Source organism: Ictidomys tridecemlineatus, chromosome 10, assembly GCF_052094955.1.
Source record: "Ictidomys tridecemlineatus isolate mIctTri1 chromosome 10, mIctTri1.hap1, whole genome shotgun sequence".
Classification (NCBI taxonomy): domain Eukaryota; kingdom Metazoa; phylum Chordata; class Mammalia; order Rodentia; family Sciuridae; genus Ictidomys; species Ictidomys tridecemlineatus.
The window spans coordinates 84,750,732-84,762,822 of record NC_135486.1 but is presented as its reverse complement, the minus strand read 5'-3'; the positions used below and the strand labels follow the sequence as shown (position 1 = coordinate 84,762,822).

General features: G+C 38.7%; 1 protein-coding gene and 1 non-coding gene across 7 annotated transcripts in view; both read left to right on the top strand.

Moving 5' to 3' along the window:
• Cacnb2 (calcium voltage-gated channel auxiliary subunit beta 2) overlaps positions 1–12,091 on the top strand; it is a 343,227-nt gene that overhangs the window by 114,680 nt on the left and 216,456 nt on the right. The window lies entirely within an intron of this gene.
• On the top strand, positions 2,291–2,393 carry LOC120887781 (U6 spliceosomal RNA). Its single transcript, XR_005731106.1, has one exon. It is a non-coding gene; the product is annotated as a U6 spliceosomal RNA (small nuclear RNA).

Here is a 12,091-nt window from a genome sequence, read left to right as displayed (position 1 = left end):
AACCCCACAGATCAGCACACACGGCCTCTGCAAGACTGGGCCTTGTTATTTTGGTCTCCATCCTCCCCATTTCTGCTACCAGTACTTCTATCTGCTTCCACCTTACTGGTCTGGTTAAATATTATTATTGTTTCATTTGCTCAAGCCAGAAATGTCCCTCATTGTCCCTCCCCTTTAATTCAGGTCCTATCAAGGTAGAAAGAGCTCTGGGATATGTTTGCTGTTTCAACCCTAGTGTGGGACCCAGTTATTTCCTTCCCAGGTTACCACAGCAACCCCCTGACTGGTATCCCTACATCCTAGTCTTCATTCTCCAACAATCCATTCTCCATTGTGAATGTAGCTGCTAATGAGATTTTTCTCAAATGCAATCATGTTCTGTTTAAACCCCCAGTTGATTGCCATCTTCTGAGAATATAAGTAGATTCCCTCACATGCTACAAAAGTGTTCCTGATCAAGCATCTTTCACCTTAGCACCTTCTCACTGAGTTTCCAATGGCATTGACCGTCACATACTTTCTTCACTTCCAGGGCTCTTTTTTGCCTCCATACCTCAGTAGAGGTTGTTGCTCAGAATTGGTTAGTTCTTTGCCTCTTTCCTAAAAGAGCACTCACTAGCTGGGCACAGTGGCACACAACTGTAATCCCCGGGACTCAGGAGGCTGAGACAGGAGGATCACATGTTTGAGGCCAGCCTCAGAAATTTAGTGAAACTTTGTCTCATAATTAAAAAACCTAAAAAGGACTGGGAATATAGCTCAGAAGTAAAGCACCCCAAGGTTCAATCCCTTTAAGAAAACAAAACAAAACAAAAACCAGACTGTACCTTGTCCTTGTCATAATTCTCTCCTCTCTGTCTGAACTCTGAGTTTCCCCCATTCCTTTCTCATTGTTGCCCTCTAAGAACATCTGGCCCGTGACACACTCTCAAGTCTTCTTGAGTAAATACAAAGCTAATGCTGGAAAAAAATATTATCAAATTCTTATTTTTCCACAACCATCCTTACATTCCACTTGCTATGATTTGAAAAATTCATTTTATATTTAGGTACAATTCATCTTATACTGGGTGCATAAAAACATACACAACTTGCTGATGGTATCAACTTAGGTTCCTTAGTCTTGTCAACATGTATAGAGTAGAAAAAGAAATTTTGCTAGAGTTGCAAACTCTGTAATCAGTTCACTCTGTTAGGCTGTTTTTACTGCTCAGATTATAGCCTGTGTGTTTCTCTTAAAAAATTTAAAGCAAAAACCAGTTTATTTACCCATAACAAGAAACCATTCAAGTACAGAAGGCATCTTGGTTCTGATTTGAATGATGAAATTCACTCAAAACCACAAACTAACTTTATTTAAAAACAGTGGTTACGAAGTAGATAAACATGTTTAAAAACAGAACCACATTTTGAAGTATCTCTAAGCATAGCCATTTAAAAATAAAAACACTGCTAGATGATTTATATAAACCCTTGAGTTAAGGCTTTAACAGCTACGCATATTAAAAAGCTGCCCTAACATCTTGGCCAGACGGGCAGCTCCTGATGTATCATTCATCACGCCCCCCCCAACCCCCAGCCCATCCACCTATCCAAGCTCAGGCAGGTAGCAGCCTTTTGTGTTTGGGGTTTACAGCCTTCAATTGCAGGATGACCTTTCTGCTGAATAGACCTGCTTTAGTTGAGCCGGACTCTTGTGTTTGTTCTCTTCATTGGCATTACATTGAGATGACCGTCAGTTCCCTTCTGTCTGAATCATCACAAGGAGCTTCATGTTTTGTTCTTCCTTACACTTTGGTGCTGTGCCTATTGGCATCCTGCTCCCCACTACCAAAGGAATAAGCGATTTATGACGTCTACTTGGATTTCCAGAAAACACACTTTAGAAAAGAGAGAGTGAGGGGCCAGGCAACTTCTTTGAGCACTGGCTGAGGACCTGGGCCCCTCCCAGTTTCCATCTCTCACCAGCTTTTTCTTTCTTCCTCTTACGTTTTCCCCCCTTATCACTGATGGTCTCGGTGAGTCTGTAAAACCTGCCCACGTACCTCACTGGCTACTCTACCCCCCACTCCTTGTCATGGCTGGATGAGTCATTCCCCCCCCCCTTTGGGGCCAATCCATGGTGAAATAAAGTGACAGTTATTCAGAGAGGTGGATTGCAGTCTCTTGATGAGTGGGACACAGTCTCATTAGGAACAGAGACTTCTTAATGATTTTTCAAGGGTTGTGGTTAAGGAAGACAGAGCAGGATGTTGGGGAAAGGATAGTTTAAAAATCACCTAATTGCTGCTTGCTTGGGAAGCATGTGTACTAAAATCGGAATGATGCAAAGAAAATTAGCATGGCCCCTGAGCAAGTATAACATGCAAATTCATGAAGCATTCTGTATTTTTATCACTGATTTTCAGTTATCAAGTTAAAAAAAAATCTAAGCGGAAGATCTGGAATCTCTCCTTTCCCCTCCCCCCTCTAAACATGCCTCTAAAAATCACAATTGCTCTCCAAAACTTTCTCAAAGCTAGGTAAGATAAGGTTATTTGCTGATACATGGGAGAAATCAATTTTTTTTTTCATTGAAAATGTGGAGTCCATTGAAATGTTTATAGAAACATTTCTCGGTGTATTCTTTAGATCACTAGAATTAAAATTTCTATGAATATTTTTTAAAAATAATACAGACCCCTGAGAACCATCCCAGACCCATAGAATCTGAATATCAGGGATGCTTTCTGCTCATTTCATTTTAAATATCTGTTTTATTTTTAATGCCCCCCTCTTGTTTAAGGTTCCCTGACCACTAGAGAGCTGAGTGAACCAACGGAAAAGTAGAATTTGGGATCAGAGCAGCTCTGGGAATCTGGGTGTCTCCGTGGCTAAGCTCTTTGGAGTTCTTCCTCTATGCAACTTAGTCTACCGCAGTTCAACTTGTGTCAGGTTACTCAAGGTTCATACTCCTGGGAGAGAGGATCAGAGTAGCCCAGTTTCTCATCAACCCTGTGTACACTAGAGGAGAATTTCCCAATGTAAAATCAAGTTCTTTCCAGAAAGAAAGAGAAATGAATCCTAGGCAGACACACAGTGTTGGAATTCTTAATAATATATACATAGAACATGATGTGATTTTTAAAAAGGAACCATGCACTCTTGTCATGAAAGGTTAGAAAGTAAAGCATTAACATACTTCAGTTGAGCAATCCTGAGGTTTTCCAGTTATCTAAGTGGGGATTGTGGAAGAGGTAGATGATAGTGTGGAGTTTGTAAGGAAAAATCCAGAAATGCCTTTGGGATCAGTAGAAAGTGAGAACTTGAAGTTTTCAATATTTAAACCAACTTAAGGCTGGGGATGTGGCTCAAGCGGTAGCGCGCTCGCCTGGCATGCGTGCGCCTCAGGTTCAATCCTCAACACCACATACAAACAAAGATGTTGTGTCCACCGAAAACTAAAAAATAAATTTAAAAAAATAAATTAAATAAAGAAACCAACTTAAGTCATTAAATGACATGATGAATTTTATTCAGATAGATGGTCCATAAGTGGTTGTAATTTATTCAATTATGGCATTAAAAGTTTACAGAATTGCCTAAGCAACACTTTGAAGATACTTGTGATAAAAGAGCCCAAATATCACATACTCCTTAATTCCTTTCAAGGGACAACTGTGGTTGCTAGATGCAGTTCCTACCATTTGTGTCACCTGGTAGGTACCAGGGGACTGAGCAGCTCTTGGGAATGTCTAGAGTGAAAGATACAAGTGGGATTTCATATTTTCAGAAAATCCATCATCTTGGGGTTCTTCCATCCTCCAATTGTAAAGTCCTTGTAGATGCCATGGGAAGAAATCTGTTGTCCTGTGTGCGGTGGTGTGCCATGGGCTATGCTCCAATGCCTACTGGCAACTTTCCTTAGACCAAGGTTAATATAACTCAAGTAAATTGACCTGCCTCTTTTGTTCTGATGAAAGTCAATTTGAGTCTTAGAAAAAAAGAGACGGAAAGCACCCAGTATGAAGAGAAATACGATTTTACAAATTGTTTCAAAATGTGACTCTTAGCACCCGCCACCCCTTTCTTTGTAACTGAAAGAGCACTGAAAAAAAAAACAAAAAAAAAAACAGTGATTTAATCACTGGCCAAAAGTTTCCTCATTCCGCTTTGTTAGGTCTGCACCTCAGATCTGATAAGGCAGCAATACTGATAGCCCCCAGGAGTGATTATATAAATGTTAGAGCTCTAAGCAAATTTTGCCTATGAATTTTTGTCTCATTGAAAATGGGTTCAGTGTCACAAATATTTTAATAAAAGAAATCCATGTTTTTGCCCCCTCATACAGTACAGATCTCCCCTTTATTTAAAGTCTTATGATTTTAAAAGTTTACTCTTTTAAAGAACTCTTGGTCAATCCCCACAAAGCAACCAATTTTATAGAATTTTTATTCCTGAGCTATAATTATAATTTGCTCATTACCATTTAAAGATAATGGGATTCTTATTTCTGCAGACCAAACAGCACTGAAAATTTTGAAATGAATCTTACTTCAAAGGACAAAGTCATCACTGTTGGAGGGAACTTACTTGATTGTTCATCTTTTTCCTGTATGATTTATTGCACTGTTTTGAGCCATGATTGGCAGTCCAATCAGATCAAAGAATACGCTTTTAAAAGACACTGATTTGGGTTTATTCTCATTGCTCCATGAAAAACTGAGATGACAAGATGACTTTTTCCTGAGTTGATTGGATGCCCCTTGTTTATTCTACTTTCTTAAGCCCTTGATGAGACATGCCCTTCTTGGAGAATTTTTTACATTAAGTCAGCTAAGATTTCATCCTGACAGGTCTGCTGCATTAATACCTGGAGAAAACCACAGTACCTCAGAATTCTACAGTTTCACCCGTGCTTAGCCTTCAGGCTGTAGGCATTTGCTAACTGCCAGACCTCTGATGGGTCAGATATAAGTACAGCCGTGTCATTTAAATACTAGCTTTCCAAATTCATTTCCCAATATTATCCTGGGAATGCCAGTACTTCTTCATGAAGGAACAAAATTACCATGTTGGAGAGGAATGGATACAAGAGACTTCCGATCAACTGATTCTTTAACTTAACACAGGCTTCCGAAAGAATTATTCTCTGTGGAATGAATTGGCACATAAAGAAAATAAAATGTTTGTATTCTTTCATGCAGCTCATCATGGTTTTAAGTTTTTCTTCATTTTAAATATGGCTGTGCCCTTTGGGAAACATAGACTAACCCCATACAATGTTTTTCTTTTTTAAAATTTTTTTTGCCTTAATTAGTTATACATGACAGTAGAATACACTTATATACTTTGATATATCATACATAGATGGGATATAATTTCTCATTTTTCTGAGTATACATATTGCAGAACCATATTGGTCATATAGTCACATAAATACATAATGTAATAATGTCTGTTAATGTACATAAAGTAATAATGTCTGTTATATAAAGTAATAATGTCTGCTTTATTCTATTATCTTTCTTATCCCCACATTATTAATGATTTTTAAGATGATCATGTAGACCAATGAAACCCAAGCTTTTAAATTTCAGTGTAGAGCTTTATCATCCATTTTGATTAGTAATAGGAACCAATTTCTCTAGTTTCAAAATATATGACTTTATTGCAACCAGAGTGGTGAGACTTCGTTCAGATTATTTGAGGGACTTGTGATTCCACTTTGCTTTGCTCATGGCCACTCTTTTCCTACATTTCAATAAGTCTCAAAATAAATTTTACAGTGATCTCAACTAATGACCAGTCAATAAACACACAACCTCTGTGTACCATGCCTTGTTTTTGGCTTCACATAGCAAAAGATTAGAACCCTTGCACACCTGAGAGCAGAGAAAACAAGGGATTTCAGGCAATTTCATAATTTAGAGTGAAATTCATGTAAGCAATTTAAAGACGTGAATGATTGTCAGTCTTATTAAAGACTTCAATCATATGCTTAGCAGTCTAATGCAAAATTACTGTCAGAGGACAGCTCTGTAGGAACTATGTGGGCAGCACTGCCAACCCCCACCCCATAGGCACCCAATATGAATTTGCACTTGACTTAGGAATTGGGGTGGGGAATTCACAGAATCAGCAGGGGGAGCTCCTGCTGAAAGATCAGCACTTGTGAGGGTTCCTCATGGGAAGTCACTGTAGTAAGCCCAAATTTTGATATGGGATAAACTATATGATAAAGACTGTGTACACAGAAAAAAAAGAGTCGAGTGGCTCAGGGTGCAGAAAGTAGAGCTTGCAGGAGCTGCAGCCTACGAAGATGATACTCTTTATCCCATAGCACGCTGGGGTAATGGCAGAGTGTAAGCGTGAGGGTGAGAATCTGTCCCTGGCCTTTCCAAAGACTGGTTGTCCAGCTGTCTGATTTTGCTCAAGAGTAGTCTTTAAATAAAGCCTTCTCACTTGAGGGGCCTTCAGTTATCTCTATTCTTTTCAACCGAATTCTAATAAAATGTCCCCAAATCTAATGAAACAAGGAAAAAAGATGATCAACCGAGGAGTTAAGAGGGAATGCCAAATGCTTTCGTAAATTTAAATATGAGTTGGTAAATCAATATGTTTGAGATGAAATACATATGCAGATGTTCGTAAAAACAAGAATAATTAAAGCATAATATCTGTTAAATTATAAAGCAAGACAGACTTGATTTTTTAGCTTAATGATGTTTGTTTTATTCATTTAATCAATATTTAGCACACATAGGACACACTGCTGGTCTGTAAGATACAAAGATGAATCAAATAATCCCTTCCCTCAAACTAGTAGTGTAGTATCTAGAAACAGTATCTCTTTCACTATTTCCTTTAAAAAAAAATGTTATTGATTTTGAATCTTGAGTCAAATAGCTTCACTTAGGCATAGATTATGGGAATTTGGGAACCAGTTTCTTCTAACCAGCTACAACATAATGTAGTTATTTATACGTAAAATTTTGGTTTAAATCATGGATTGAAGTGAGTGATTTTGGGACTACCTGGAAATGGATATTTTCAGGCTAACATACAAAGATGTGTGTACCAATAAACCTACTTATAAGGGAAAGATTATTATTTGGGGCAGGAGGGTAGCCAGGGTTTGAACTCAGGAGCACTTGACCACTGAGCCACAACCCCAGCCCTTTTTTGTAATTTATTCAGAGACAGGGTCTCACTGAGTTGCTTAGTGCCTCTTTTGCAGAGGCTGGCTTTGAACTTTTGATCCTTTTGCCTCAGCCTCCCAAACCACTGGGATTACAGGCTTGCACCACCATGCCCAGCTAAGATTATTCTTAATATTGCCCTTACAATATAGATTAATTTAAAGGCTAATCATATCATTGCTGTACATGTATTATGACCAAAAATAGAATCTGGTTTAAGACTTGATGTGAACAATAAGGAGCTATCCTCATCAAGGTCATAAGTCTACATTGATGTGAAAAGAGAGGTCTCAAGGAAGATTGTTTGGGCATCATAGACCATTGGATTTGGATGGAGAAATACAGGCAAAGTCAATTTCTTAGGTATACCCAAGGTAAAGAAATAAAGGGATAGGAAAAGTACCAGTGTTAGGATCTATGGAGAGAAGGACAAGAAAATGAGCCATAAACATAGCAATCTTAATTTTAAATAATAATAAAAAAAACATGATTTATTTTTACCAAAATTTTATTTCATTAAAAAAGTTATTTTGATAGTTGTGTATGGACAGCATGTGTTTATTTTATTTGTATGCAATGCTGAGGATCGAACCCAGTGCCTCACACATGCTAGGGAAGCACTAGTTTATTTTTAATGAAACAAATGGAGACAGAAAATGGCTAAGATAACCAAAGATAGTCATTCCACGTTTCACAACACATTTTGGGTTCATTGGTGAAAATAGTTTTTTTTTTTTTCTCCCATCTCTATTAAATGGTGTCTAAAACTTAGGATGTGAGGAATCTTATGAATCCTCACTGTATACATTTCTTCATGCCTTTCTTATCAAGGACATTTTAATTTAGCTGGTTGGCCAAATTAATCGGATCTGAAAGGAAGTGGCTGTCTTTTTGAAAACTGTCCCAGAACTGGTAAAACAAATGGTTCTGTTCTTCCTGGAAGAAGTTCAAAGAGCCCCTCCCCCCTCCCCACTGCCCCACCTCCTTCCTTCCCACCTGCCCCAGTGTTCACTGTCAAGGCCAGAAGATGCCTTTGTGACCATTATTAATAATGACACATCATTGTTGAAGACTCCCTCCAGGGGGACAGGATGTGGTTAGACCCTGGCTTAAGAAGCATTATTTTATGACATTATCCATGCCCTTGTCCTCTCTGGGTTCTATTACTGCAGCATGTTCTACTGGGGTGTGTCTTTGAAGTTCATTTGGCAGGCATTTGCATTATTTCAGCCAACAACTTTTGTATATAATATGTCATCGTAATGAAAACTAAAATGATGAATATGCTTCTTGCCCTTGAGGAGTTTATAACCCAAGAAGGGTCAGCATTTAGCAGATAATTTATCTGATGGTGATTTATCAAAAGAAGTGCTATGACCTATCGACAGAATTTTAGGCCGTCTATTGGAAATGTTCAGATAGAGCTCTTAAAAAGTCATTGGTACTAATAGCCCTGGCTTGAGTTGAACAAAACAATTTCCTGTCCAAGAGAACAAGTTCTGACAGCTGTTTCAAATCATCAGAGCTAGGTTTTTATAACCTGCATGTTTCAGTAGTCCTTTCAACTGAGTTCATCAATTTTGCTACTCTATTCATCAAAAAAAAAATCAGAAAACAAACATATGCATTGTTAATTAGCCTCATTCAAAAGTGTGTACACACATAGATTGGTTTTTGAATAGACCTGATTCTATTTTAAGTCATTAATACTGTGTTTCACCACAATCAACATGTCTTTATTTGGATTGTGGTAGAAGTTAACAATTATAACAGTAAGAATCATGATAATGAGCCATGGGCATGTACCAAGTGCTTACTACATACCAGGTACATATCTTGAGTACCTTACATAGACTTATGTAATTCTTATGAGTGCTGTAAAACGAAACAAAACCTTTTATTTTGTAGATTGTAATGGAGGCACAGAGGGACCATGTCTAACACTGTATAACTAATAAATAACAGAGCTAGAATTTGAATCTGATGAGTTTTGTCCTAAAGTCTAATTAATTCATGCCTCTGCTACTTAGGGTCCCTCTGTGCTTTTTTATAGTATTTGAGTGGACAAATTTGAAAAGTGAACCCCACTGGGAAGATGGAGACTTTCATGTCTCACTTCTAATTCATCCTGTGGCCAGGGCCTTTGTGCATTGCACAGAATGTACAAGGACATGCGGTGGCCCAGTCTGCCTGCCTCTTATGATTACCGTTACAAATCTCCAGTAACTTTTCCATGCATGATTTCGAGTCTGGCTTCAGTCATATGAAGTAAACATGAGGATTAATTACCTCACCCTTACAAATGAGAAGTCTAAGCCTCAAATGGGTTTATGTATTGATCACACAATAAGTATATCACAAAGACCAAACAAGATCCAGAAGCAGGAGAGATTCTGGGTCCTTAGCCACTATTTACTATGCCACCTGCTTTACACATGGTTTAACTTTCCCAAAAGCTTCCCAGAGTAGGGGTCTGTAGTACCTATATGAAGATAAAGAGATTCAATACTGCCCTAGTTTGCATGTTTTTTAAGTAGAAGAGACCGAATTTAACTCTGGTCTGACTCCAAATCTGCTTCTACCATGCTTGCTCAACTGGATTATAGTGGATTGTAAGGTATAGACATGTCAATACTAAATAATACTCATTTGTGTCGAACAATTGGAGATTAGAAGAAAGCATTACATAGGTGGATGATATTTCCTAGGGAAGATAACGCCTGCTTTTTTAATAGGTTAAAAAACAAAGAGGTAACTGAAGAGCAAGGACCACTTACTTAGTTAATCGGCACCTGCTAATTGAACACTTGTTAAATGCTTTACAGCCATTTAAGTGCTATGTGAGAAACGACTTTCAAAGTCAGACCACTGGCCCTAAAGGAGATCAGAGTATAATTAGCAAGATTACCAACAGGACTGAATGTGAAAACTAGCTCCTTACGAATCTCCAAGGACTTCTTTCAGTCAGGACTCACTTCAATGAATTTGCAGAAGAAATATTCACAGATTTGGAACATTACTCCATCTTCTCCACCAATTGGTGGTGTGCTGCTGCTTGTCCGGTGTGTGTATTAATTATAACCTTATTCAAAGCTGGAGATGAGGATTTAGTGCAGGCAGTTTGTTAGAGGAAGTTCCCAGGAGACAGGGAAGGAGGAAGAGCCAATCTAAAGGAACATTATGAAGGCTTAAGGCAAAGGGGACTGGATTCTACTAGTCTGCCCCACCACCCCCATCCCCAGAAGAATGCCAAACCTCCCCCAATTGTCCACATTAGAGATGGCCAGTGAAAGTATCCACCAGTTCACTGAGAGTTAGGTCTAGTGGCAGTAACTCCTCCACACTTTTGGGCTTGCTGGTGGGCTCAGTCCTTGTTTGCAGGCCATGAGACCCTGGGGGAAGAGAGTGAGGAGCTGCGTGGCCAGTTTGAAGTGTATAGAGTTTACTGCAGCTTTGGCTGAGGTCAGAGGTGTGTTCAGATAGTGAGTTTCATGCCCCTTGGTGGGTGGCACACCTGGACGGTTGAGCACGACAAACTGAAGATAGACCAAACAAGCCGGCGGGCACTGGTGTCTGACTGTTACAGGGTCAATGCTGGGTTTGGCCAGTGGTCACTTACACTAAGAATAATAGAACCTGCCTTAAAGGTCATTAGGAGGACTTATGAACTCAGTGAGAAAATGCTTTATAGAATTCTTAGCACTGTGCCTCGCACAGAATCAATCTTCAATCTGTTAGGAAACAGAGACCCCCTCACAGTTCATATTAACAAGACAAGAAGTTATTATTTTTTGGGGGGAGGCTGGGGATTGAACTCGGGGTACTCTACCACTGAGCCACGTCCCCAGCCGTATTTTGTATTTTATTTAGAGACAGGGTCTTACCGAGTTGCTTAACACCTTGCTTTTGCTGAGACTGGCTTTGAACTTGCAATTCTCCTGCCTCAGCCCCCTGGGCTGCTGGAGTTACAGGTGTTTGTCACCACTGTGCCCATCAGGAAGTTATTTTTTAAGTGCATCTTTTCCTATGTTTGACTTGTTAATTGACCCACTTTTTCTGGTTCCAATTTTAGAAATTCCACCAAAAGTTCAGTTAGGACCTAATGGAATATCTTTGATCAATGGAGTAAACATGGTTGGACCTAAAAATGTTCAATTCCTTTGTTGAAGCACCAAAAGGGAAATGCTGAATCTCTAACTTTTATTCCCCTCCCCAAGAGCATGCACAGAAGTGATGGCATGTTCTCTGCTATGTGTGCAAAATAATGACAACCTCTGTTTTACTCTTGCAGCCCACTTCCAAAAGCCATGTAGCTTTGCACATCTTCTTTTTATGAGATATAAGTTATTAGATTATTTTGGAGTAATTGCAATGTAGAAGGCAGTGCATGTATCCTTAGAATTGGGAAGAGTATGAATAGAAAAAAATTAATGCATTTCTCTTTTTAAAATTTTTCTTTGTTTTAATTAGTTATACATGACAATAGAATGCATTTATGCACTTTGAGATATCATACATAGATGGGATATAATTTCTCATTTTTCTGAGTATACATGTTGCAGAGTCATATCATGCAGTCACATATATACATACAGTAATAATGTCTGGTTCGTTCTACTATCTTTCCTATCCCCACATTCCTTCCCCTCCCCTCCCATTACTTCCCTCTACCTAATCTAAGGTAACACTATTCTTCCCTAGTGCCCCCGGCCTTATTGTGAATTAGCATCCACATATTAGAGAAAACATTTGGCCTTTGGTTTTGTGGGATTTCGCTTAGCATGATATTCTCCAACTCTAACCATTTACTAGCAAACTCTTCTTTAAAGCTGAGTAATATTCCATTGAGAATATATACCACATTTTCTTCATCCATTCATCTATTGAGGGACACCTAGGTTGGTTCCATA